A 27,373-nucleotide genomic window follows, 5' to 3' on the forward strand; every position below is an offset into this window, starting at 1 on the left:
CAGGTTATTTTCATGTTGTGGTTATCTAGTGCTACATAACACACCACCACAGAACACAGTGGCTAAAAACAACCATCTGTTTTACTCATGATGATATGGGTCACAGATCTGGGGAAGGATCCAGCAGGGTGGTTCATCTTAGCCCTACAGGGCATCAACTGGAGCCTCGGGGGCTGGAGAATCCAGTTCCACAATGGTTTTTCACTCACATACCTGGCACGATAATACTTCTTAATCTTTCCCTCTCTGTCTCTTTCTTTCTCCACATGGTCCCTCACCTCAGAGCCTAAACACAGCAGGCAAGATGCAGTCAATTAAGATCTACTCCCAGAGCTGGCAAAGCACAAATTCCACTGGACTTATTCTATGGGTCAAAGTACGCAAAGTCCAGCCTAGAATCAAGGGTTGGGAAATCAACCTCATCTCGTGTTGGAGGAAGGGCAAGGTCACGTTGCAGAAGAGCAAATGGGATGGTAGATACTGAAAAACAGAATCTGTCACATATTGTTTTTGTTGTTATTCTGGGCAAAAAGTATAATCAATGTAGAAAGTCTTTGGAAAATTAAATGTCCTTGCAGCTATCAAGTGCCATTACGATCCTCATTTCAACCTCCCATTTTTAATCTACTTTTGTTACTGTGACTTTGAGGTCAGCAATGGGTCCATCCCAGGTCCAGCTACAGCAGTCTCCAAAGCATGCTCTGTCCCTTAGACCCAGTTCAATCAGAGACCTAGGGTAGTTCCTTCAGGAGAGGGACAGAGAGACTTGATGTATCAGTCATGACATGCCAGATCACCATCTGGTAACCAACAACTCCAAAATCAATGGCTTAATAAAAGCATAACTCTCTCACTGCGTGCCTATCACAGGTCGGCTGGGCTCTGCGGCTGTGAGACCGGGGCTGACAGAGCAAGCGCCGTCTGCCTCCTGGCTGGCCCTGCGGCAGAGGGAGGGGGATAGCTTCCACCCAGAAGTGAGACATGTTGCATCCATTCACATGCCACAGGCCAACGCAAGCCACATGACCACAGCCGACCTCAAAGGGGCAGGTGTGTGCAGCTTTGACCTTGCCATGCCCTAGAAAGAGGAAAATCAGAGAACCGCATTCCTAATGACCACACCTGGGTTGGCCTTTCCCAGGATTCTGCTCAAGTATACTTTCAGAGTCCCTTCTCAATGCAGTGTACCTGTATGAAGATGCAGAGAGAAAATGCACACCTTTATGCTATATTCTCCTGTTCTAATATGCTGTATTTTTTTTTTTTTTTTTGGTAAGCTTTTCTTTGCTATTTCTTTTAAGATATTCCCCAGGGGAGTGACAGTGGTTGAAACCCTGACCTTGCATGGAGATTCACGGAGAACAAAATGTTCCCGGGGCCTGGGGGTGGGGGTGGGGGGGCAGTACGGCAGTTGACAATAGTATCCATCTTCCATTTTCATAGAACACATGGAGAAGCCACATGCAACCCACGCAAGTGAGTCTCCACCCACAGGGTCATGTCGTTGACCTAGACCGTGGTGTGTTAACCAGAGTCAGCTCAGCAGAGTGCAGAGAGCAGAGCAGTTGGAATTACATTACCTGGGTTCAAAGCCACCATGTTCTAGCATGTGACTGTGAACAACTGCCTCTACTTCTTTGAGCCTCAGTTTCCTCAGCTGCAAAATGACAATAATACCAGTACTTACCTTTTGGAACTATTGTGAGAATCATATGAGATAACATGTGCAGAACACTTAGACCAATGCCTGAAATTGCTATTCTTGCTGTTGGTGGTGGTGCTATTTGGCCCAGCTCTGCAAGTCTGTAACTGGTGTTAAACTCTGTGCATTGATGGTCACACTCATACAGCCAGGGCCTTGGTGCTCATGTAGGAGGGCATAGCCAGTAAGTGCTGTAAGGATAAAATGAAGAAGAAAAATATATGAAAAGCAATGATCCCTTACATTTAATTATTATGGGATGAAATAGTTTTCTGCCTGGAACAAGGAGATAGTTATGCTTCTTACTCCAAAATATCTCCCCTACCAACCTGACACGATGCCTGATATCTTATTGTTAGAAATTCATTCCTTTGGCTTCATCATTGCTTTGTGTAAATGCTTTATAAACATTGATTGAATAAATGAGGAACAGAGGGAAAGGGTTTAACAGGAGTAGGCAAGGCATTTCTAACATGTGTTTTGGTGAAAAGGAAGCAGAAGTGAAAGAATGAAAGAGGTTGCGGGGGGGGGACATCATTCGCATCTCTGAATCCAGTCAGATCTGGTGTGATTAATTTAAAATATGTCTACAAATTACTTGCCACTTCTTCTTTTGACAGGTAGCGCTTAATTAGGGAATTTTGGGTGGGCCAGATTTGGTGAGTCACTTCTAATAATATAGAATGTGGTAGGACTTACAAGGTGAGACTTTTGAGGGTAGATCTTAAAGGCATTGTGGCTTCTATCTTGTTTTCTGTTGAAACTCTTGCTCTGGGAGAAGCCAGCTGCCATGTCAGAGGACACTCAAGCAGCCCTAAAGAAAGACCCATGTGGCGAGGAACCCAAATCTCCTGCCAACAGCCGGAGAGCGCTTGTCCACAACCACATGAGTGGACCTTTCAGCTCTACTCAAGCCTGGGGATGCCCCAGCCAATGTCTTGTCTGCAACCTCATAGGAAACCTGGAACTAGAACCACCCACCTAAGCCACTACCAAATTCCTGACCCTCAGAAACTGCGAGATAATAAATGTTTGTTGTTTTAGTCACTAAGTGTTGGAAATTTGTTTCTCAACATTAGGTAACTAATACGTGAAGCATCTCCAAGTCCATGCTTGGATATCCCATATTTTTTCTGTAGTTGAGTTGGGTTTCTCTCTTTACATCTGAAATTTCCATTATTAGGATATCACCTTTCCTTTGTTCTCCCACCTTCTTCACCTAGCTAAGCCCTTCTCATCTTTCAGCTTCATACTGGGTATCAGCTCTGGGAAACCTTATCTGTCCACCTCCAAAGGCCCTACCCCGCCTTCCCTGAGTCCCCTGTGCTTGTTTCCACTCAGTGCAGCCATTCTCATTTTTGTGGGTCTCCCCAACAAGACTCTGGGCTCCTGAGGACAGGGACCATGTCTATTCACCATTGACCACTACCTCCCCATTACCAAGGAGGGTTTTTACACTTCACGACCCTCAGTCAATCCAGGAGACAGGGTCGGTGCCCCACTTGAAGTCCTTTGCCACCAGGAAGGGGGCAGTACTAGTGTCCGGCTGCCTCGGACTGCCGAGGTCTTAGCACTGAATATCTTGCAGCCTGGGAACACTTCAGTCCTGAGCAAAGTGAGGTCACCCTACAGTGACCCTGGTCCTCTTGGATGAATTGAGTCTCTGTAGGTCACCACACAGTGTCAGTTATACCAGCTCCTGCTGCAAGCTTACACATGTGACCGTCCCTAGAGAATAGTTTGGGATGACAGGAGCTGTCTCACCCAGGGACACTGGGAGGTGGCATCACCACCCTTCGGGCAGTGATCAGCTGACACAAGGGTACAGGAGCTCAGCCCCCTTGTCTGAGGTGAGGCAACTCTGCGGTGCTCCTTATGCTCCAGAGCCCCCGCAGTGGCTCAGGCCAAGGTGAGACTACACCTGAGACCATGTGCTTGCTCAGCCCTCTCCCCAGACTGCCTGAGAGCATCCCTCACTACATTGCATGGGCCCAAACCCCTGCATCAGGCTCTGCTTCAGGGGAACCCAAACTGAGGGGGTAAAGAGTTGCTGACTGACTGATTGAATGAATGAATGAATGAAGGGAATCTTAATCACTTAACATCTCTGAGCTTCAATTTCCTGACCAAAAACAGAGATAATAATACCCCCCTTACCGGGCTGTCATGACAATGAAAGGAAGTGGTGCCTGGACCATGCTCCCCCCATCAAGGGTTGTTCTGTAGCAACGCTCAGCTCCCCGCCCCCCATGAAAGCCCCTTGCATGGGCAGCGCCCCCTCTGCCCTTGGGTGAGCCAGGATCTTCCCTCTGCCCACAGTGGCCAACAGCTTTTCTGAGTCTGACCAAGCCCATAGGTCTGACTGTGGAGACTGAGTTTGTTCTGGAATTTAAAGGAGGTGCCGCCTCCGCAGAAAGCTAGGCAGGTAGGCAGGGAGTGACTGGCAGGCCATCTGATAATAGGTTGAAATGGAAAGCTGTTTGGGCTGAAGCACATCTTATTAGTTTCTGGAAGATAAAGCAGGCACCCTGAGAGCCCACTAGTAGGGAAATGTAAGTTCCTATATTGGGGAGAAGAGGTGCCCAGACATTTCCCAGTTCAAATCTCTCCAAGTCCATTGCCCTTGTGGGTGAAGAGGCCCAGGATGGGCATGGGATCCTGGGGACAGCAGCAGTGGTGTGGAAAGGCAGTGGACAGACCTTGGCACAGCCAGGCAGCAGCACCGCTCCCGCCCGGCTGCCCCACAGGCACCTGCCCACGCGTGGCCCCCGGTCAGCCCTGCTGGGACATTCGGGGTTCCAGGGAGAATGACAACACGCGCTCAGGTTGGAAGTTTAGCAGAGAGAGACACCTGACCTGGCTCTGGAGCCACAGGCCTCTGAGGGGATGGACAGCAGGCCTTGATTACAGCCCTTTAGGGGAAACTGCCCCTCCTCCACCACCCAAACGTGTGTGTTAGGTCTCTGGTGCCAGAGGGCAGCTCTCGGAACAGGAGAAGAAGTACCCCCAGAAAAATGCTCTGAGTCTCAGCTCTCAGAATCAGGCAGAAATGGACACGAAGCCTGACTCCACTCTCATTGGCTCTGTGACCTTGGGTGAAGTCCTGTCTCCCATCTCTGAGCCTCTCTTTATCCATCTATAAAACAGGTGTGATCACCTCTGCTTCACAGGGCTCTGGGGAAGATGAGGTAACACCACCGCTGGAAAGCGCTGGACTCCCTGCGGGCACTCATGATGCAGAAGCTGCGGCCTCTTTGAGCCTGAGAACCGAGCCAGGACACTCGGACCACGTTCTGGGCCCCACGTTGAATCCCCCGCTGTCCTCTCTGCCCGTGACCTTCCCTCACCCACGTGGTTAAGGCTTCAGGCTATGCTGGACACTAAGCCCAGTAAAACTCAGGGGAAGATGGACCTTGCATCCTAAAAGGGGAATTCCAGAGAGCCTGGTAGCTCACCCCAACTCACAAGTCAGCCGCGACGGAATTTCCACACAGCAGGAACCCTAGATGCTTCCCCTTATCTGTTACTGTTTAACAAACCAATGCAGAACACAGCGCTTCAAACAAAACCACACCAAGGTTATTTAGTTACTTACTTATTTGTGTGTTCATTCACTCATTCATTCTCTTGGTTCGACGAGTTGACTAAATGGCCCTCACTTGGGGTCTCCATGCAGTGGCTGGGGTTGGAGCCATCTGAAGGCTTGACCAAGATGGTCCAAGACGGCTCACTCACATGGCTGGCAGTCGATGCTGGTGACTGCCTAGGAGTGCAGCAGGAGCTGTGGACCAGAGCAACGCCCCTTGCCCTCTCCATATGATCGCAGCAGCTGGGTTCTGAGAAGCCGCACCCCAAGAGCAAGGCTTCCAGGAGACCCAGGGGAAGCAGCACAGCTTCAGCTTCTAGGAACCTAGCCTTGGAAATCACACAGGATCAATCCTATTGCCTTCTGCAGGCCAAGAGCTACTCCCAGGCCAGCCCTGGGCAAGACGTGAACATCAGGAAGCCCTGCTTACTGGGTGCCATGTTTAGAGACCAGGGACCACAGAAATAAATAAATTAAGGATGGGAAGAGGAAGGTCAGTATCTATCAAGTGCCTGCTCTGTGCCAGGCCTTTCAAAAATGTCACCGTATGGAGTCCTTGCACCAACCCCAGATAGGTGTCCTTGCCCCCGTTTTTAAGAGAAAGCAAACGAGGCTGAGAGACATTATGTGTTTATCCAAGATCATAAAACCACAGAGTGGCCAGGCCAGCGCTTGAACTCAGGACAGCGGGCTTCTGAGCCTGTGGCCCTCCTCAGATCAGCCGGGGCTGTGAGGATTCCCCAGGCAACCATGTCCCGGCCGTTCTGCCTCAAGAAACTGAGAACGTCACATGCTGATAATTCCCTTCTCCTTTCCACATGGACTGGTCACCCTTTCCCTGGAAAGGGAAATGACCTCCAGCTCCATCCACTAAAGCCCCTGGCTCCGTGCTCTGCCCACGCAGAGAGTGAGGCCCGCCCATCCCTGAGGCTGGCTTACCGGCCCCGTTTGTGCTGTGTTAGCCCAGACCCGGGGTTTGCCAGGAGCAGAGACAGTCTTGCTCTGGGTCCTTTCCTCCCCAGCTTCCCTCCTCCCCCTGCCACTCTGGGCCACCGTTTCTCCGTGGGTGTCCCAGCCTGCTGTGCTGACTGGCTTTGCTAAGTTTCCCTGACTTTCATAGACATGAGCCAGAGCTGGGTCATGAAGCCTGAATCTTTTGAAATCCCAGGGATTCACAGTCCAATCTAATGCCTGCAGCAGGCAAGGGGGAAGGTACATGTGATCAGGACCTGTAACTAGGAGTTTGAGGAGAACTGGTTAACTCCAAGGGACCCCCGATGCTGAAGGCCAGGACACGCCATAAGTCTTGGCCAAGTCCTCCCTTATAACCAAGTGTGAGTCAGAGCCTACAGGGATGCAAGATGAAAAGTGAAGAGCCCTGTCGCCAACATCTTTAGGAGTTCAGCCCTCCCAGCACATAAATACCTGTTGATCGATGCGTAAAAGAATGAATGAATCACTAATAAGGACCTACTGTATAGCACAAGGAACTCTACTCAATGCTCTTTAATGACCTATATGGGAAAAGAATCTAAAAAGGAGTGGGTATATGCATAACTGATTCACTTGCTCTACAGCAGAAAGTAACACAACATCGTAAATCAACTATACTCCAATAAAATTTTTTTTAAGAAAGGAATGAATGAGTGAATAAACTGTGGGTAGCACAATAGCAGATTTTATAGGTGTATATGCAACACCCCCCAAAAGGCAGTATGGTAGGAAAAGAACTAATCTATTCATCTCAATTGAGCACCTATTTTATGCTTCCACCAGTAGAATGATCTTACCTTCTTAACTGTCTGGAGTGGAGAAAAGATGGTGTGGCCTTAAACTGACCAGGCTCTGCCCCGGGGCCATGGAGAGAGAGAGAGAGCCCACTGTCCTTGGACATAGGACGTGGCAGGGGAAGCACGCCTGCAGGCCTAAGGCATGGTGACCCTTCCCCTAGCAACCTGGCCCCATCTGACCCAGGCGCTCAGTTATCACACTCACAGAGGAAATCAAAGCAGGATGAACAGCAGGTTTGAAACGTCTCCCCTCAGCTCCTCCCTAACAAAGGCTGAAATGCAAGATGAGAGTCAGAAATTTCTCCACCCCCTCTGCACAGAAGAGACAGCCAAACCAGAAAGTATCACAGTGCCAGGGACTGTTCACAAAGGCAGCCCTCCTCAAGTGCCCAGCTGGATGGTCGCCTGCGGGTGTGAAGTCATCAGCATCCTCAAGCAGTGCCCCCTCCTTGGGTTTGAACCCACGGAGAAGAAAAGGTGCACATTCTCCTCTGGGCTTATTTACAGTCCTGTTTCCAGGGATCACTCTGTTTTTCCCCAATTAGGGCACGGATGCCCTTGCCTCTGGCCCTGGAGGGTGGGGGGTGGGGGGTGGAAGGGCCCTGGGGAAGTAAAATCGCCTCTTCCCGCTTCCTCCCAAGAGCACAGGCCACCTTCTGAACTACTGCTGCGCATGCGCTCGTATTATCCCCATTTCGGCTATTCTAGCTCAATTTCCTTATCTGTTTAATGAGGGGTTAAACTCAATAAAGCCTCCTCCCAAGTCTTAAATCCATGATTTTTATGTCAGAGTGACGGAGTGTAGTGAAAATGGATTCACCCATAGAGAATTACCTATATTTTCTTCGTTAGTGTTATTCTCTGCTGTTTTCGACCCCAGGAGTCATTATGCTTTCACCGGCACTGTTTCGATCCCTGTTCTACCACTTCGTCACCTTGCGCAAGTTACTTAAAGCTCTGAGGCTCTGTCTCCTCCTGTGAAAATGGGGTTGACGTTAGCTGACTCACAATGTCATCACAAAGATCAAATGAGATCATGTCTACAAAGCATAGAGCTCGGAAAGTACTCAGGAGATGCTTCGCCAATGTTAATCCATTTCTGGTTCCTCCAACATTCCCTGCTTGGAAAGAAATCCTCACCGGAACATTCCCGACCTTACCAGCCCCAGCCCCTTTGCTATGGGAGTAAGGGTTCTTCTGTTCCATCCATGTCCTTCCCAAGCAGGTGGTGGTAGCCCCAGCTGGCTCATACCAGTTTGCAAGCCGGTTCACACCACCAGCATCATCTCCTCCCAGCTCCACGTTCAGGGACCTCATGTTGGCCTTCTGAAATCAGCCACAGTAGGAGTGTTTACACTATGGCAATCAGCAATGTTACACGTCAAAGCTCCCATCCGGCAATGTTACACATCAAAGCTCCCAGCCTGCAGCCTGTTTATTTGCTTACCAGGCCCCCTCAGGGCCCACGTGCAGGGTGCTGGACATTGCGGGGAACTTTGGACCTAAGGCATAGCTTCCCTCTGTACTATACGAAGTTTTCTCAACAGATCCCATGGGGCCATCGTGGCTTCTCCAACAAGAGGAAAAGCCAGCAAAAAGAACATGTACCCAGAGGCCGTCCAACCTTTTATCAGATCAGATGAACCCAACTGAAAAGCAAATGCTGTTATATATGGAATCTAGAAAAATGGTACTGATGAACCTAGTGGCAGGGCAGGAATAGAGATACAGACATAGCGAACCGACTTGAGGATACCGGAGGGTAGGAGGGGAAGCTGGGATGTAGTGAGAGAGTAGCATTGACATATACACACTACCAAATGTAAAAGAGATTGGCTAGTGGGAAGCTAATACAAAGCACAGGGGGATCAGCTTGATGCTTTGTGAAGACCTAAAGGGGTGGGATAGGGAGGATAGGAGGGAAGCTCAAGAGGGAGGGGATATGGGGATATATGTATACATATAACTGATTCACATTGTTGTACAGCAGAAACTAACACAATACTGTAAAGCAATTACACTCCAATAAAGATTAAAAAAAAAAAAAAAGCAAATGCTGGAAATTCCCTGGTGGTCCAGTGGTTACAACTCAGTGGTTACAACTTTCACTGCCTGGTCAGGGAACTAGGATCCTGCAAGCCGCGCGGTGTTGCCAAAAAAGAAAAGAAAAAGAAAAGCAAATGCCAAAAAACTTTTGTCCAGGACAGGATGACAGGGACCATTTCTGAAATAAAACCACTTTGTTGTTTAAATGTGCAAAGCTGACAGGTTCTTCTCTGTCCCTGAACAGAAAAGAAAATTTTCTAAAGAAAATTTAAAAACAGATAGCCCATCTGTAATGAAAAGCCAAAAAAAAAAAAAAAGAAAAAAGAAAAGAAAATTTTTTTTAATTTTTAAAAAAAGAAGAAAAAAACATTAAAACCTACAGATTTTTCATCATAATATTATCTACATTTACACAGCCTTCACGGCTCACCAGACTTTGTTTTAAACACTTTACAAATGTTAACTCATTAAATCCTCACAATAATCCGATGAGCTACACACTACAATTAGCCTCATTTTATAGATGAAGGGACTAAGGCAAAGAGAAAAACTCTGTGAGGTCAAGATCTACACCCTTTGACAAGGTCCGTGACAGGCCTTTGATGAAGCAGATGCAGGTGGGGTGAGAAGGGGGGCCCTGGCAAGTTCACACCCTCCCCAAATTGTTCCTTCTCTCTGACCACCTTCTCTGCCTGGACCACCCATCCCCCTCTTCCATCTGACAGTCCTGCTCCTCTATACATTCTCAACTGCTGTGGCATAAGGAGGTTTGCTTTTCCTTCCTTGGCTTTCTTTTCTTTCCAGCCACCCCCCTCCCGGAGAAGACATTAATATCATGACAGCTAGGAAATGCCGTTGATCCAAGAAAAAGAGACTTGTTTGTGTTGTGGGGCTCCATGGAAGAGTCTGGAAGCTCTAAGTTCCCTGCCCAGTTGCACAAGACTCAAAGTTTTCGGGCAGGACCTCCAGGAGGGTGTGACCCTAACGGAGAAAGCCCAGAAAAAAAAAGAAATGGGAAGACTGAACCCAGGGAGCCCCTGAGCACCCACCATGAAGCACATGTGAGACCATCGCCCGCCCATGAGGACAGTTTGCATCCAGGCCCCAAAGTCTGAGTGCAGGATTCGTCAGCAAAGACAAAGACTCCCAGACATCGTGGCCTAAGAGGTAACAAATTCAACCAGCACAGTGGGCTGTAAAGTGAAATGTGAAAATCAAGAGTGCATTCATGTGTGATTTATGTAAAAAGGAAAAAAATTATGGGGAATCAAGGAATGAAAAAGAACGTAAAACTTTAGTAAGTCCCCCATTGATTTTTACATGAATAGGGAAATTAATCTAAAAGTATAAGAAAATGGAAAAGTCAATATTCAATGATCATGATGAAAAGCTATATTTTAAATACTGAGCTGTAAGTCAACAAAAGTAGAAATGAATAGCCTCATTTAGGCTTTTACTTGATGACTAGGCTATTTTCACAAAATTAGGAGTGTCACTTAAGAGTCAAATTTTGGAACAATTATATATCAAAACTGTACTGGGACGATTTTATAAAGAAAATATGTCTGTGACTCCTTTTCACCTTTTTTTTACACTAACAAACACAATATTCTTTCATTTGAAAAAAATTAAGTCCCCCTTTAATCTTCCCCCCTTCCCAGGGAAATTAATGACGTCCCAGGCCCACGTTTTCATTTACACACAGTTGGAACCATACTCTGCCCAGCATCCCGTGACTCGCCGTCTTAGCAAAGCTCCCTGTCAATACCCACAGACTGTGCTTGCCGTTACACCGCATTCCATAACATCATAAAATCATCCCCTACTGAAGAATGTAAGACAGTTTCCAATTTTCTGCAAACACAAACTATTGCCATGAAACTTGGACATGTTCGTGCTGGTTTAAGTATTGCTGGAGGACAAACTCCTAAAAATGGAATTGCTAGGTCAAAGGTGTGATAGGGTAGGTATGGCCAAACTCCTTTCCAATCGTGAAGTAGCAGCGAGTCTCATACTGACAATGAACGTGAGGTACTGAGTTTATGCCACAATTTGAGGAGAATTGCCATCTTTAAAACATCGTCTCCTCCAATCTAATTACATGGTATGCCTGTCTGCTTTTCTGGAATCTTCTCGCATGTAACTTCTCGTCATATAATCTCAGCATTCAGACTTCTGAACCTGCTACTTGTTCTGATGGTTTCTCGACTGCCTTGACTGAATTTTATGTTAAAACTTCCATGTGATGTCGTCTTTTCTTGTACGATTATATCGACAATTTATCTGTGCATAGGCTTCACGAACTACTCACTCCACTTCCCTCAAATGTAGACAACGTAAAGATGCAGATGTAGAGAACGGGCTGGAGGACGTGGGGTGGTGGGTGAAGGGGACCCTGGGACGAAGTGAGAGAGTAGCACTGACATACATACACCACCAAATGTAAAATAGCTAGTGGCAAGCTGCTGCATAACACAGGGAGATCAACTCCATGATGGGTGATGACTTAGAGGGCTGAGATAGGAAGGGTGGGAAGGAATCACGGGAGGGAGGGGATATGGGCATATATGTATAAATACAGCTGACTCACTTTGTTGTACAGCAGCAACTGGCACAACAGTGTAAATCAATTATACTCCAAAAAAAAAAAAATGTAGACAACACTTAGCACATGGACAGGAATTACCCATGTACCAGTATCTTCCCACTTCAAACGAGCTTCTCATCAGCCCCATTTGAAGTATGTATAATGGGCCAGGGGCTGGGCTCAGCAGTTTACCTCCATTGCATCATTTAATTTTGATGTCCTACCTCTGGAGATGTTATTGTTATTTCCATCAGGTCAGTGTGGAAACTGAGTGTCAGAGAAGTGGTGTGGGGCTCCCAGGTCCACAGCTAACAGTTGAGGAGCTGAGATTTTAACCCCCAACAGTTGTCACAAGTCAGCACCACCCCCTCAGCTATGGTACCTCCTGAAGGACAGGAACTCATGCTGTATTCATCCCCTCATCCTTTCTTCTAGCACAAGGTATGACACATCCCAGATCCTTGCCCAATGTCACTCCCTTGATATGTCAATTAGCTCAGAAAGGTTCTAAATAGTTTGTTGAGCTTGGACAAAATCCATCAGATTTCTACTTGCGGGATATGGAAGATGCTTTTAATAACAAGAAAGAAGTGAGATTTCAACACCAACACAAAAGGACATTCTGGTAGAAGGAAGTGTCACATGTTTGAGCCTCACCTCACATCCTCTTTTCCTGCGCTTTCACTGACCCCCTTATGGCAGCCACCAGCTGCAAACACCTGCCTCCCCAGCTGTGTGTCTCCCTCCTGCCCCCAGACACCCCACCCCTGCCTGTGAACCACCACGTGGCCACGTGATCAGCACCTTGGCAACGAGAACCAGGTGAGATGGGTGAAGGCTGTTGACACCACCGACAACGACCGCCTCTCCCACCCCTCAGGGGCAACCAGCCCCAGGTGCATCCTGGACCCTCCACCCAGGGCCCCAGCAGGCTTGAGCCCACTGTCCACAGCAGTGACCAGCCTGATGACACAGCCTCGGGCTGAATTTCCCACCTTCTCTGTTTCACTTCTCTGAGTTCCCCACTCCTGTTCCCTGGAATCACCTGCCAAAAGAAGCTACCTGCATGCAAACCCTTACCTCGGGCTTTGCTTTCTGAGGCCCCTAGTCCAAGCTAACAGAGGGCATGGTACCCACGCCAGCTCATATGGGAGCTGACACACACACTCACCCGCACCCCCTTGGACATGGGTGCACTACTTCACACACCAGTTTGGATCCTTCAGGGTTTTTTATCCACATAGAAGAACTCAACTGTAGTCAAGGAAAATGAAGCATTTGTCCTTTTCAGCCTCATCAGGGTCTGATTTAGATGACATTATTTCTTATGCTACAGTAGATTACATCACTAAAATTTCGAGTCTACTTCAATGTCAGCAGAGCCCATGCAAGGCTCATTTAAGAACAATCTTTTTTTTTTTCTTTTTTGACCTGTGTCTGTGGGAGGGAGGAGAGCTAAAGGCCAAAGAACTAGTTGCATCTTTGGTGACTGACAAAGTAGGAAGGAACATATCTTACTAGTGGGAAGGAGCACTCAGCTGGCAGGGCCAGAGATATAGCCAGGAGTTTCTCTGAGCCTTAGTTCCCCCATCTGTAAAATCATGGGTTTTTTTACCAAAAGCCTAGAATTCAGATTTTCTTATTACTAATTCACAATCACTTCCCCAGTTACTCAGAACATCAATACCTTATGTATTTGTGGGGAGAAGGATGAGGAATTTAAGATGAACGGACCAGGGGCTTCCCTGGTGGCACAGTGGTTAAGAATCTGCCTGCCAGTGCAGGGGACATGGGTTCAATCCCTGGTCCGGGAAGGTCCCACATGTTGAGGAGCAACTAAGCCTGTGAACCACAACTACTGAGCCTGCACTCTAGAGCCCGTGAGCCACAACTATTGAGCTCGTGAGCCACAACTATTGAGCCTGTGTGCCACAACTACTGAAGCCCATGCACCTAGAGCCTACCTTCTGCAATAAGAAAAGCCATCACAGTGAGAAGCCCACACACCACAACGAAAATCAGCTCCTGCTTGCTGCAACTAGAGAAAGCCCACGGGCAGCAACGAAGACCCAACACAGCCAATAAATAAATAAATTTATTTTTTTTAAAAAAAGATGAATGGACCAGGTACTGACCTCACCACAACTCCATTGCAGCCCTTAGTTCATTTCATGTTCACAACAGCCTGCACTCAGCTCCATTTTCTGCCACTGGAATTCAAGAGTTCAAGTAACACTCTCAAAGTCGATCAGATGAGAGACGGTGGCACCAACCTTGAACTGGGGTCTCTGAGCCTAACCCCATCCCCCCAGCCCCAGCACCACTCCACTCCGCTGTTAGGGGTAGTGGGAAACAATATGCTGCAGCTCGTGTCCGAAGATGCCTGCGGGATCCATCTCACCTCCTAAAGCAGAAGCCCCTTAAGGGCCAGGATCCCAAGGATGAAAATTCCCACCTCAGCCCATGTATTAGTTTCCTGTGGCGCTGTAGCAAAACGCCAACAAACTTGGTGGCTTAAAGCCATTAGTTCTGGAGGCCATAAGTTCACTAGCCAAAACTCAGGTGTTGGCAGGGCCACGTATCCCCGCAGAGACTCTAGGGAGGACCCCTGCTCTGGTCTCTTCTACAGCCGCGTTCCTTGGCTCGTGGCCCCTCCTCCATCATTTTCTTCTTTTTTAGTTTATTTTTGGCTGGCTGCATTGAGTCTTCATGGCTGTGCGCAGGCTTTCCCTAGTTGTGGCCAGCAGGGACTACTCTTCATTGTGGTGTGTGGGCTTCTCAGCGCAGTGGCTTCTTCTCTTGTTGCAGAGCACGGCCTCCAGGCATGCAGGCTTCAGTAGTTGCAGCATGTGGGCTTAATAGTTGTAGTGTACAGGCTTAGTTGCTCCTTGGCATGTGGGATCTTCCCGGGCCAGGGATCGAACCCGTGTCCCCTGCATTGGCAGGCGGATTCTTAACCACAGCGCGACCAGGGAAGCCCTCCTCCTCCATCTTCATAGCCAGTATCTTATCTCTCTGACTCTGACCTGCCTCCCTCTGCTTCAGTCACATGACCTTCTCCCCTTTGTCTATAGCCAAGTCTCCCCTCCCTTCCTCTTCTAAGAAAACCCGTGATTACATATCGGGGCCACCCAGATAATCCAGGGTCATCTCCCCATCTTAAGATCCTAAACTTAATCATATCTGCAGAATCCCTTTTTTCCATATAAATTGACATTCACAGATTCCAGGGATTAGGGCTGGATATCTTTGCAGACTTTTTGAAGCCAAACAAAGCCAACCAAGTTTGGAGCCACTCTAGAAAAATAACCCAGAAAACTACTAAATAGTCAAGCCAAGTCAGTCACACGCACACACTTTTGACCTGTGTAAGGAGGCCAACCACAATACACTCATGAAATCAGCAAGTGCGGAGACATCCCTGATACCCCAGCCTGTCTTGCCCCACCCGCCCGTGCTCCCCAGGTGCTCAGTCCTCTCCTCCTTTCCTCCATAGCAGTGGACTCTCCAGGGAAAAGGGTATCAGAATTTCCTCTGCCAGTGGACTTGCAGACTGAGCCTAGTTTTTAATAGTAGGATAAAAGGCCTTATCCTCTGCAGAAGGAATTTCCAGCATCAGAGACCAACTGGGGTCCTCCTTCCTCTCATGCAGGCAGCCAGTGAGGCCCTTTTAGATTTTCTTCCAAGAAGGAAATAGTGTTAAGCCAGAGACGTCTTTCCCCCAGGAAATGCATTTCCATTGAGGCCTCTTCAGCCGAGTGAAGACTCTGCTGAAGACTTGTCTTGCCTCCTCCATCGCACATCGCCAGCGACCCCTGCTCTGCTTGCTTAACAGACCATCGTATCTGGAACTCCAGCGGCAGGAGGGGCAGCCTCTGGGAACCAGGGTACCGGGAACAGCTGAAAAGCAGGGTCCCGAAGACTCTGTGGTCCAAATCCAGAAGCATCACTTCTTTCTTTTCTTGTTCGTGGTGTTTTTTTGTTTTGTTTTTGTTGTTGTTTTGTTTTGTGTTGTTTTGTCTTGTTTGGCTGTGACAAACGGCTTGTGGGATCTTAGTTCCCCAACCAGGCCCTCAGCAGTGAGAGTGCAGAGTCCTAGCCACTGGACCGCCAAGGAATTGCCTGTGGTCCAAATCCAAAAGTGGGATTCTCCCTACCTAACAGGGGCCCAGTCAGTGACCTGCGGCCTTCCCGCTGGCCTTAGCCCTGGCCATGAAAGCACAAGGGAACCAAAGCTGTCCCCAGCCCCTGTCACTTCCAGGCACCCATCCTCCTCCCAAGTGGCTCTCAACTCATCTCTTGCCAGGTGTGATGGATCATAGAGGATGTTGAGAGACTGAAAAACATTTCAAACGCAAAGGAAATAAGAAGGAATGGTGACTTTTGGGGCACTATAACAGGCCAGAGAGGGAGATATTTGGGGGCAGATACGTCAGGTGACCCCGAAATCATACCAAGTGGTCAATGATACACCTTCTTTGCATGTATTCTACTGGGCAAATACTTTGGGCCTTGTCTGGTTCTTACTGAAGGACAGACTGAGGGATTCACTTTGATCAAGGTCCCGAGATGCACTGTTGTGGCCTCCGCCAGGCCACTCCTCCAGCCACGATGTTCTCTGTGGCCGGGAGGCCTTTGAGAGTCAGATCTGATTACGTGTAGCCACACATGGCCCCAGCATATGAGTCCCTGTGAGTCCCATAGGGACTGCAGGACCTGGTCCCTCTGGACAAGAGTCCAGGAAAATGACTTGAGTTTTCCAACCCCACTGTCAACCCTACAGAGCTCAGTCAGCACTAACTTAGAAACTTGAGTGGGTTGCTTAATCTTCCTGAACCTTACTTTTTCTCATGTGGAAATGGAAATAATGCCTCCTAGATTGTTGGGGAAACTCAATGAAGTACATACGTAAAAGGCATAGCACAGTGACTACTGTATATCAGGAACTCAGTAAATGCACCTGTTCTTAACGTTATTTATAACAGTGTTAATACAACGTCACGCTGCTAGTTTATAGACTGCGATCTGAAATCATAATCTATAGCCATCGGAGAACAAGAGTAATGACCCTTAGCACTCTCTTTTTATGTTTTGCTATTAAACATTGCCCAGCTCCTTGAATATGGGAGCAATGTTTTACTTCACTCTTCCACATCCACAAATATTGACCAAGTGCTTGCTCTGTGCAGGAAACAACAAGCCTGAGGTATGGAGTGTGGTGTCAGAGGAATCACCACCTCGATGTGCAGTCAAGAAACAGCAGGTATGGGATGAATTGGGAGATTGGGGTTGACATATATATGTATAAAATAGATAACTAATAAATTAAAAAAAAAAAAAACAGGTAGAGAAAAGGGTGGATCCCAGTCCAATTTCTCAGTGCTCATCAAGTCAGAAACGCTTCCAGAATTCAGAGAAGGCCTTAGTCCTCGGGGCAGGAGGTGTACAAAGAGTCTCTTTGGGAACTGGACCTTGAGGAGAGGATAGGATGTGAACACATGGAGAAGAGTAGAGGGGCATCAATGCCAAGAACTTGGTGCAGAGGGAAGGAGGGATGGGAATTTAGGTCAGGGACCCTTCCCCCATTTGTCCCCAGCTGCCTGTGTGACGGCCACTAAGATGGCGCACGGGGGCTGGAGGCAGTGAGCACCGTGGCTCCGCGCACCTGCACCTGTGTGAGCAGCTCAGCCTGCAAGAATTCGAGAGTCTTGTGCAGAAACTGCTCCTGCCTTCTCTGCCAGCTGAGAGAAGGAAGCATCTTGGAATTCACTTTCTGAAACAGATTTTCTCAATTCAAATTAGCTACAGTGGTGTTGTTAATCCCCTTGTTATGGGATTAGAATATATCAGTGCGTTGAGATTAGAGCCTGACAGGTTGGAGGAGTTTGGATTCAACTCAGAGTTCCAAGCCAGGGGGTCCTGCCCACAGGCTCTGTGGTCTTTGGCCAGAACAATGGCGCCACCTTGTGGCCATAAGGATCCCTAGCTGGAAGAGTTTCCATTGGGGCACGTTTTGTATGTGCTAGGGGTAGAAATACAAGGAATCAAAGGCAAGCTAACTCCTCCGTCAAGGGGCTTGCAGCCTGGTCAGCCTCATTAGTCCATCAACTACGGTCCGCAGGGACTGCCTTTCTGCAGCCCAGAGCTGACCTTGAAGCAGGTGTGTGCAGACTGGGATGTCAGGGACTATAAAATGGTCCCTTGGACCCGCCTACTCCCTATTGCCTTAAATCCCTTTCACAGTTGACAAAACCTATTCCTGCACTTATTCATCAGCACATACTTACCATTTGCCTCTATGAACTATGCTTAGGGCTGAGACATGGAAATCTCTCAGGACCAGCCCCGACCTTCCATGCATGGCCAGAGAGACAAAGACAAGTCTGTTGCTGCCATCAGTTCCTCCTACACAGACCGCGGAGCCCTCTCCCAGGCTGGCAGAGCTGGCATCAGCTTCCCTCTCACTCCCCCAAGCCACCGCTCCCCCTGCCCCACTCCCCACTGCTCCTTGGGCACCTGTGCTCCGTCCTGCCGCCACGCCACATTCGTTCTTGGCTGCTCCACCTGCAGGAAAAGCCTTCCCTCTTCCCTCAAGAATGGCCGTTTCTGGAGGCTCCAGGCAGGAAGACTGAGCTCGTGCTGGGCTGTCAGAGAAAAATGACTTTCAACAGCAGAAACTGATGGAAGCCGCTGTAAAGGGTGGCTACAGCCCCGGGTGGACAGACAAGGCTGGACCTGGGAGAATGCAGACAGCAGCCCCGGGGCAGACGGGGGAGTGGGGCTTTCCTTGGACAGAAGCCCTAGTTCCACCCAAGGACTATGAAAGGGGCGGGGAAGAGTGAGAAGGATTTGCACCCGGCAGCTACTTGGCATAAAAAAATGGAAAACTGTGTGTTTTTCTCTGAAACTCAAGAGAGGGTAGGAAAGGGGAGAGGGGATATCTGCAGATGGTGAGAGGTGAGGGGACTCTCTGGGGTGAGGAGGGCCTGGAAATGTCCCTGGGTGTGTTTACCATACACAATGAAAGAATGGGAGTGGCTTATGTCAAACCTTAGATTATCTGGACGGTTGGCTGGAAACTCATCTTCTAACCACCTCCCAATCCTCAAGGAAGGATTACATTCCTACATGCACATGAGTGAACACTTTGTGTGAATAGGTTTCACGTAGGCTCAGGGCATTACCTAAAAAAGAAACGTTTCTACGTTTGGGGCAAGGGTGGGTCACATGGAGAAAGCACCCACAGGCCCAAGAACCTGGGTGACAAGAGGACCTGGAAATTCACAACATCCAGAGGAGGACCATGACCTTCCACAAGGTATGGAATAGGTTATAAGCCCATCTGAGGTCCCAGTGGCCAGGAATCCTACCTGGTCCACCTATGCTTTTCTACATCCTGTCTCATTATGAGTCTATTTTCTCGTCCATCATTTCTCTGTTTTCTCCTTGTTAACAACCTGATCTTGAGGTGTGATGCTGTGTAGATGATGCTGTCAGTGTGTGCTATGAAATAAAGGTTTTAATGAAATAGAGAATCAACAAGGACCTACCGTATAGCACAGAAAACTCTATTCAATATTCTGTAATAACCTATATGGGAAAAGAATATGGAAAAGAATAGATATATGTATAAGCATAACTAAATCACTTTGCTGTACACCTGAAACTAACACAACATTGTAAATCAACTATACACCAATATAAAATAAAAATTAAATGGAAAAAAAAGAGATAAAGGTTTTAGAACCAGAAACATGCAAATGCCTGTCCCAGTCCCCCTTCTTCCTATAGATGTGACCTTCACAAGTGCCCCAACCTCTGTGAGCCTCAACTCCACATCTGTAAGATGGGGCTGTTGGCAGACTGAGAGATCATGTACAGAAAGAGTGTTTTTGAAGGACAGCAGCCTCATCGTGTGGCTGGGAGCTCCTGGTTTGCTGCAGATGTTAGGTAAGGAGGAGCCAGTCTGAGGACGGAAAGGGAACCATGTCTGTGGGGAGGAGTGGCCCCCATCCAAGACTAAATCAGCAGCACAAGCTCTCAGAATGAGGTGGTAAGTGTCTGGGACTTAGGTCTCGTCACAGTTTCACATGGAATCACACCCCCTTTTTCATAAGTAGATATTTACAGGGCTCATTGTCAGAACTTGAATTCCAACGTTGCAGGAGCCCCTGAACTTCTTATCCACTGTGGGGTGACCCTAGGCTGTTGCTCTTAATGTAACGGACACCTCTTGGATGGTCTTCCTACTATGACTTTGGTCAGAATTGACCCTTCCCATCCCATCCATAGGGTTGTAGTAGAGGCTCCACGTGATAATGCAATCTACCCCCTGCTCACTGTGGATGGTCCAGGGAAAGGGCACTGCATCTGGGAGAGGGGTCAGACTCTCTCTGGGTAGCTGGGTGTAGCTCATAAATTTGGGAGTTGGTAGTGGTCCCACCGTGAGAAGTGGGGAACAGAGAAGGCTGGACAACAGCAAGACAAAAGGACAAAGAGAGGAAACTGAAGAAGGGGCACGGAGTAAAGACTCCCAGGTTGGGACCAGCTTGGGCCAGCTCTCGTCCTGCTGCCTGGCTTTATCTCTGAGGCTGGATTCAGCAACACACCCGAGATGCTTCCAACCAAGTCCTTTTTCACTTGAAGTAGATGGAGTGGAGTTTCCGGAGCTGACGCCCAGACCAAGGTTTCATTGTGGGGAGAGGAAAGACATTGATGCTGAATGCATGTCTCCCCACATGAGGAACAAATTGCCTCCCAGCTTGGCAATTTGGGTAAACCTCCTGCAGGATGGTCCCCCTCGGGGACGGATGCTTCCCGTGGGTGATAATTCCACGCCGGCACCGCAGTAACATTTTACTATTTAATGGGCTGCTTGTAGAGATTTCCCTCCACAATGAGAACATTTCCTATTACAGGAGCAAAATGAAAAAAGAGTCCTTCATTCTACATGAAAAACAGGGACTTTACAAAATGGACACACTGTCAATCAGGCTGAATCACCAGCTATGATTAAAGCCTCCAGACTTTTCCCATTAGTATAAGTACGCTTGAATTTTAGCCCAACACTGAGCCTGTATGCTAGAACATCTGATGTGTTCTGCTTTGAACCTAATGCCAAACAGGTCAGAAAAGTAGAATGCTTATTGCCTAAGTTCAAGCAAATTTGGGTCTCTTATTTAAGAAAATATCACGGCATCTCATTTGTAACCTGAATTCAGAATGAGGTCTGCCTAATCAGAAAACGAAGATAGAGCTGGAGTCTGTTATCATTGTCCTGCTGGTGTGCTGTGTTGTGTGTGGAAGGGAAATCAGACACCTCTGGAAGAGGCAGGTTTCTCTCCCCAGCCTCCTGTTGCTGTAGCCAGTGATGGATTCATTGGCTGTTCGGTCCAAACAGGGACGGAGCCCCCTGCAGTGGCGGCTGGGAATAGAAGTGAGACATGGTGCCTGCCCTGAAGGAATTCTCTAGCTCAGGAAGGATGGCCCTCAAGTAAAGAGGCAATTCACTTTAACCAAGAGGCTGTGGGGACTTAGAGGAGAGACCTGGGGTGGGAGGGGCTGGCAGAAAAGACTCTGAGGATGAGCAGGGTTAGTTTCCAGAAGAGGGGGAAGGCCTTGCAGGCATGAACAGGGCACAGGTGTGCGCCTGGCCTGCTGGGGGGAGACCGTGTCCCGTGGGGAGATCTCCACCCATGCCCACTCGCCCAGGGGCAGGCGGTGACCTCCGCCCAGCACCCAAGAGGCCCAGGAACTGAGGAGCGTTCCTGTCCTGGGAGGCAGGGGTGCCCTGAATGGCAGGTGGGCCTGAAGACAAGAGAAACAGACAGTAGCCCCGAGTTTCCTTAGTGACCTGAGGTGCTTCCAGGCGCGGCTCTGGCCAGCCGAGAGGGCAACTAAGGGGGAGGTTAGCGGACGTTAACCCAGGGGTCAGATGAGATGAAAGGAGGGGCCGGGAAAGGCCTCAGCCCAAAACCGACAGGCTTTGACCTCTCTGTGGTGCATGTCATCACTGACCCCAGTCCGGGGCCTCTGCTGATCTCAGAGATGGCCAGACTACCACTTCCTAGTAAATCTTGGCACCTTCCTCCAAACCGTTTCTCCTTTTGTTCCCTCCCCCCAAAATGCATCTGCAATTCCTCTCTCTTCTAACTCCAGAATATACGCCACCTCCCATGCCTGTCCCTCCTCACTGCCCCCACCCCAGTCCAGGCCACCATCAGCTCTCAACTGGACAACTGTGACAGAGGGACGCTGTATTCCATTATGAACCAGATCACAATGCCCCCTACTCAAGACTCTCCAAAGAATTTTCTTCCCACTTAGAGTAAGTCTAAGCACCTTTCCATGCCCTTTGGACCTATCTTTTGGGGCCCAGCCCAGAACCTCCAGTCTCACTAAAGACCACCCTGTCATGCTCACCAGGCCCAGCGCCATCACCCCCCTTTCTGCACCCACCTTTGCCCTAGCTCTGCCCTCTGCTTGGAATGTGCCTCTTACCTAATGTTACTGCCTCAAGAAACCAACAAGATGCCTAATGTCTTCACACATCACTGTTTCCTTACTGCCTGCTCTCCCATCCCTGCTGTACCAAAGGCCCCATGAGAAGGGAGCCTTGTACATCTGCATTCTTCATGACTGTATTCCTGGAACAACATCCATCCCATAAAGGATGCTTGATGTACATTTGCTAAATAAACAATTCTGTGCATTTGTCAATACCCCTCAAACTTTGGACCCTACGGAATTTGCCAGGGCAGGGCAGGCCAGGCTTCCATTCTGGGGCCTGCTCTGATGCTAGGGAGGGTTCATGGGATCCCAAGGAGTCCCAAGCAATGGGATCAAAGGCCCAATTTCCTGTCTTGGTGGAAACTCTGTGACAGAGCACTCAGACTTCCATCACCATGCTGATCACTCTATAACTCTGCTGTATTAGGTTCACCAGAGAAACAGAATCAACTGTGTGCATCTGTGTGTGTGTGTGTGTGTGTGTGTGTGTGTAGAAGCGGGGGGAGGGGGGCATGGATTTATAGTTAGAAATTGGCTTTCATGATTTGGAGGCTGACAAGTCCCAAGATCTTTAATCGGCCAGCTGAGCCCTGGAAGAGCCAGTGGTATAGCTCCAGTCTGAGTCTGAAAAGCTGAGAACCAGGAAAGCCCATGGTGAAAGTTCCAGTCCAAAAACCATCAGGCTTTGGGGGAGGGATGAATCAGGAACTTGGGACTAACATACACACACTACTATATATAAAATAGATAACCAACAAGGACACGCTGGGAACTCTGCTTAGTATTCTGTAATAACGTATATGGGAAAAGAATCTGAAAAAGAATGGGTATATGCATATGTATAACTGAATCACTTTGTTGTAACCTGAAACTAACACAACATTGTAAATCAACTATACTCCAATAAAATTTTTAAAAATAGACTATTAATCCACCATTTTTTTAAAAAAGCCATCAGACAATATCTAGCAAGAGCTGATGTTTCAGTTCAAGTCCAAAGGCAGGAAAAAAGCAGTGTCTTACTTAAAGTCAGGCAGGAAGAGTTCCCTCTTCCTCACCCTTTTTCTTCCATTCAGACCTTCAACTGAGTGATTACAGATCTAGGATGAGGTCCCAGCTCTCCCAACTCCCCTCCTATTGGCTGCTTTCCACAGCAACATTTTTGCTCTCCAGGACTATGAACTGGTGTCCACAGGGAACAGCCCATCAGCGAGCCTTTAACAGGCACAGCTGAGTGCTGACCTTACCTGAGAGACCACTGAGGGTCAAAAGAGAAGCCTGCCTGCTGAGCCTGAGGAATCACACTCCAATGAAGCCATGCTTGTCACCAACAGAGGAAGAGGCTATGACTGTGCACCCTTGGCTGGAAACCTATTTCCATCTGGAGAACCAGAGCTGACAGCTTCAGAGGGGTCCTTGGGAGGTGGCCAAGTGGTCCTCCTCCATCCTCACAGCCATCATGGCACGTCGCAGCACACCAGGCACATCGAACAATTGCAATTCCAACTCAGCCCCATCTCCCCAAGGACCCAACAGCTGTTACGTCTGCTCCAAGAAGCCACAGATCCTGCCAAGTCAGGAAGACCATGGAACGCCATCTGCATCTAAGAAAAGTCACATCCACTAATATATATAAAGCAATTAATATATGTGAGAACCAGCTCCTCTGCATTACATGTGTCCTAGGAGTTGCTGATGTTTTCTGGTTGATTAACTGCTTTTACAGTTGAGTCCTTTGGTTGTTTCGTTGCTTTTTTTTTAATATAAGTTTATTTATTTATCGGCTGAGTTGGGTCTTCATTGCTGCACGTGGGCTTTCTCTTGCTGTGGTGAGCAGGGGCTACTCTTTGTTGCGATGCTCGGGCTTCTTATTGCAGTGGCTTCTCTTGTTGCGGAGCACAGGCTCTAGGGGTACGGGCTTCAGTAGTTGCAGCATGTGGGTTCAATAGTTGTGGCTCATGGGCTCTAGAGCATAGGCTCAGTAGCTGTGGCACACGGGCTTAGTTGCTCCACGACATGTGGGATCTTCCCGGACCAGGGATCGAACCCGTGCCCCCTGCAGTGGCAGGTGGATTCTTAACCACTGAGCCACCAGGGAAGCCCTGTTTTGTTGCTGTTATTGCTGTTTTTTTATTGTGGGTTTTGTTTGCTTGCTGGTTATTGTCTTATTATTATGGAACATAGCGTATCAAATGTGGCAGTTCTATGGCTATCTGAAGAAAATGTCCAAGACATTCCTACAATAAAATCTTTGAGCATGAAGAAGTAGCTTACATTGGAAAAAATGTTTGTTTCTAGAAAATGTAACCAACTCACCGATTCCGCTCATGATCTGAAAAGTTCCTTTGTTTCTTGTGATCACTGGGTCTCACCGTTGTCTGCAGCAGGAGACTTGAGGGGTGAGGGAGCCCTCTGCATGTCAGCTATGGTTGTCCCCCATCACAGGCAACTCCAAAGAAGATTATCAAACTCCTCCTGTAGGGTTTACCCCATCAATCCCACCCAACTCCCATCACTTACCCTTTCAATCAATCACTCACATGTCCATGCAACGTGTATTTTAGCATCTACTGTGTTCGACGCACTGTGGAGGGCAAAACAGACATGATCTTTGACTCCATATAGCTACAGTTTAGTGGGAGTATTAACATTAAACAGATAAGTACATAAAAGTTTTCTTTGGAACTGTGGTACCTGCTGGGGAGAGAGAAATACAGTGTGTTAATTCATTCAACCACTAGATATTCACTGAGCACTGAGACAGGCAAAATCCTGCCTTAGGCGCTCACTGGAACCTGTAACGAGACCAAAGCTGGGAGGGAAGAGAAGTTCTCCTGAGGAAGTGTACAGGTAGTGTTTGCCAGGCAAGGAGAAGGGAGAAGAGCATGCCCGTCAGAGGAACAGCATGATACATGCTGGGGAAGGACACGTCTGGAAGAATGGGCAGGGAGTCCTGTGGGCCTGGAGCACAGGGTCTGGTGCAGGTGAGGCTGGATCAAGGAGCAGTGCTAGGGCTCCACTGAGAGCTGTCCCTTGACCCCAAAGTCAGGGGGATGCTTCTGAAAGATTTTAAGCTGAGAGGTCATGTCCTAATCATTAACACTATACCACGTTGTAATCTCCTCTTTATCAAGGTACAAGAACCGGTCAACTTTCAGCCCGCTGTCCTTCAAAGACACGAGCAGGTAAATTCATATTTGAGATACAAAGCACTCCTCACTTGCGTGCCTCTCTTTTTTAAGATTTTTTTAAACTGAAGTATAGTTGATTTGCAATTCTGTGGTCGTTTCAGGTGTACAGCAAAGGGATTTAATTGTGTGTGAGTGTATTCTTTTTCAGATTCTTTTCCCTTATACGTTATTACAAAATATTAAGTACAATTCCCTGTGCTAAGCAGTAGGTCCTTGTTGGTTATCTATTTTATATACAGTAGTGTGTATATCTTCATCCAAACCTCCTACTTTACCCCCCCTCTTTTGGTAACCACAAATTTGTCCTCTATGTCTGTGGGTCTATTTTTGTTTTGTAAATAAGTTCATTTGTATCTCTTTTTTAAGATTCCACATATAAGCCACATCACGATATCGGTCTTTCTCTGCCTGCCTCCGTGCCTCTCAACATGCTGTTTCCCCTGTTCTGTTTTTGCTCTTTTCTTCCCAGTAAATCCCTATTCATACCTCAGAATTCAGCCTGGCCGTCACCTCATCCATAAGGCAGTCTGACTGCCCCAGGCCTCGGCTGCAACTTCTACTCACCTCCAGGTAACAATCAGCTCAGGTGTGGGCCGGGACCAGGCACCAAACCGTCCGTTCCCCGCCCACAGAAAGTGACGCGAGGACAGAAGACGAGAGTCAGTGCAGAGAAACTTTCAGAGCAATCACCCAGAAGAATGTGATGACTGCTGAATGTAATAATAAAAGAGTGAGGCTTGGCTTTTGTATGTCTTTGATTTCATCTTTCTCTAATGATTCATTTTTATTGTATTTTATAAAAGTATTGATCCACAATGGATTGAAATTTATTAAAAGGGGGGAGGGGGGCTTCATCACCGGCAGTGTGATAAGCACTGTTCTGAGTACCGATGCCACAGGCCTTCCCCTTTTCCTTCTTCCTCTTCCCCACCTACCCGACCTCTGCAAATTCACTACTTCGTTCACCCACACAACAACCTTAAGGGAAAGCAATTCCTAGCCTACCTTCTCTTCTCTTATTAGAAATGAGCTAACGGATACTAAGAGAGGGAAAACAGCAGGCCAGTATCGGTTTTCTATTGCCTCTGTAACAAAGCACCACAAACAATGGCTTAAAACTACCTGTTTGGGGACTTCCCTGGTGGTCCAGTGGTTAAGACTCCACCTTCCAATACAGGGGGATCCAGGTTCGATCCCTGGTCGGGGAGCTAAGGTCCCACAGGCTTTGCAGCCAAAAAACCAAAACATAACGCAGAAGCAATATTGTAACAAATTCAATAAAGACTTTTAAAATGGTCCACATTAGGGGCTTCCCTGGTGGTGCAGTGGTTAAGAATCCACCTGCCAATGCAGGGGACAAGGGTTCGATCCCTGCTCCAGGAAGATCCCACATGCCACGAAACAACTAAGCCTGTGCGCCTCAACTACTGAAGCCCACGCGCCTAGAGCCCGTGCTGGGAAACAAGAGAAGCCACTGCAATGAGAAGCCCTCGCACCTCAACGAAGAGCAACTAGAGAAAGCCGAGGTACAGCAAATGAAGACCTAGTGCAGCCAATTAATTAATTTATTAATTTTTAAAAAATGGTCCATATCGAAAAAAGTCTTGAAAAAATACACTATACAGGTTTATTATCATATGGTTTGGAGGTCAGAGAGTCTAAATGGGTTTCACCCGGCTAAAGTCAAGGTGTTGGCAAGCCCCATTCCTTCAGAGGCTCCAGAGGGAATCCTTCTCCTTGCTTTTTCCAGCTTCTAACGGCCGCCTGCATTTCTGGGCTAATGGCCCCTTTGTTCATTTCCAGAGCAAGCAGTGTAACATCTTCCAATGTAATCTCTCTCCCACTCTCGCTCTCTCTCTCTGTGTCGCTCTGCCTGTCTGTCTGTCTCTCAATCTCTCCATCCCTCCCTCCCTCTCTTCCTTTCCCTCTCTCCCTCTCTCCCTCCGTCATCACATCTCCTCT

This window comes from Hippopotamus amphibius, chromosome 6, assembly GCF_030028045.1.
Source record: "Hippopotamus amphibius kiboko isolate mHipAmp2 chromosome 6, mHipAmp2.hap2, whole genome shotgun sequence".
In the NCBI taxonomy this organism is placed as follows: Eukaryota; Metazoa; Chordata; class Mammalia; order Artiodactyla; family Hippopotamidae; genus Hippopotamus; species Hippopotamus amphibius.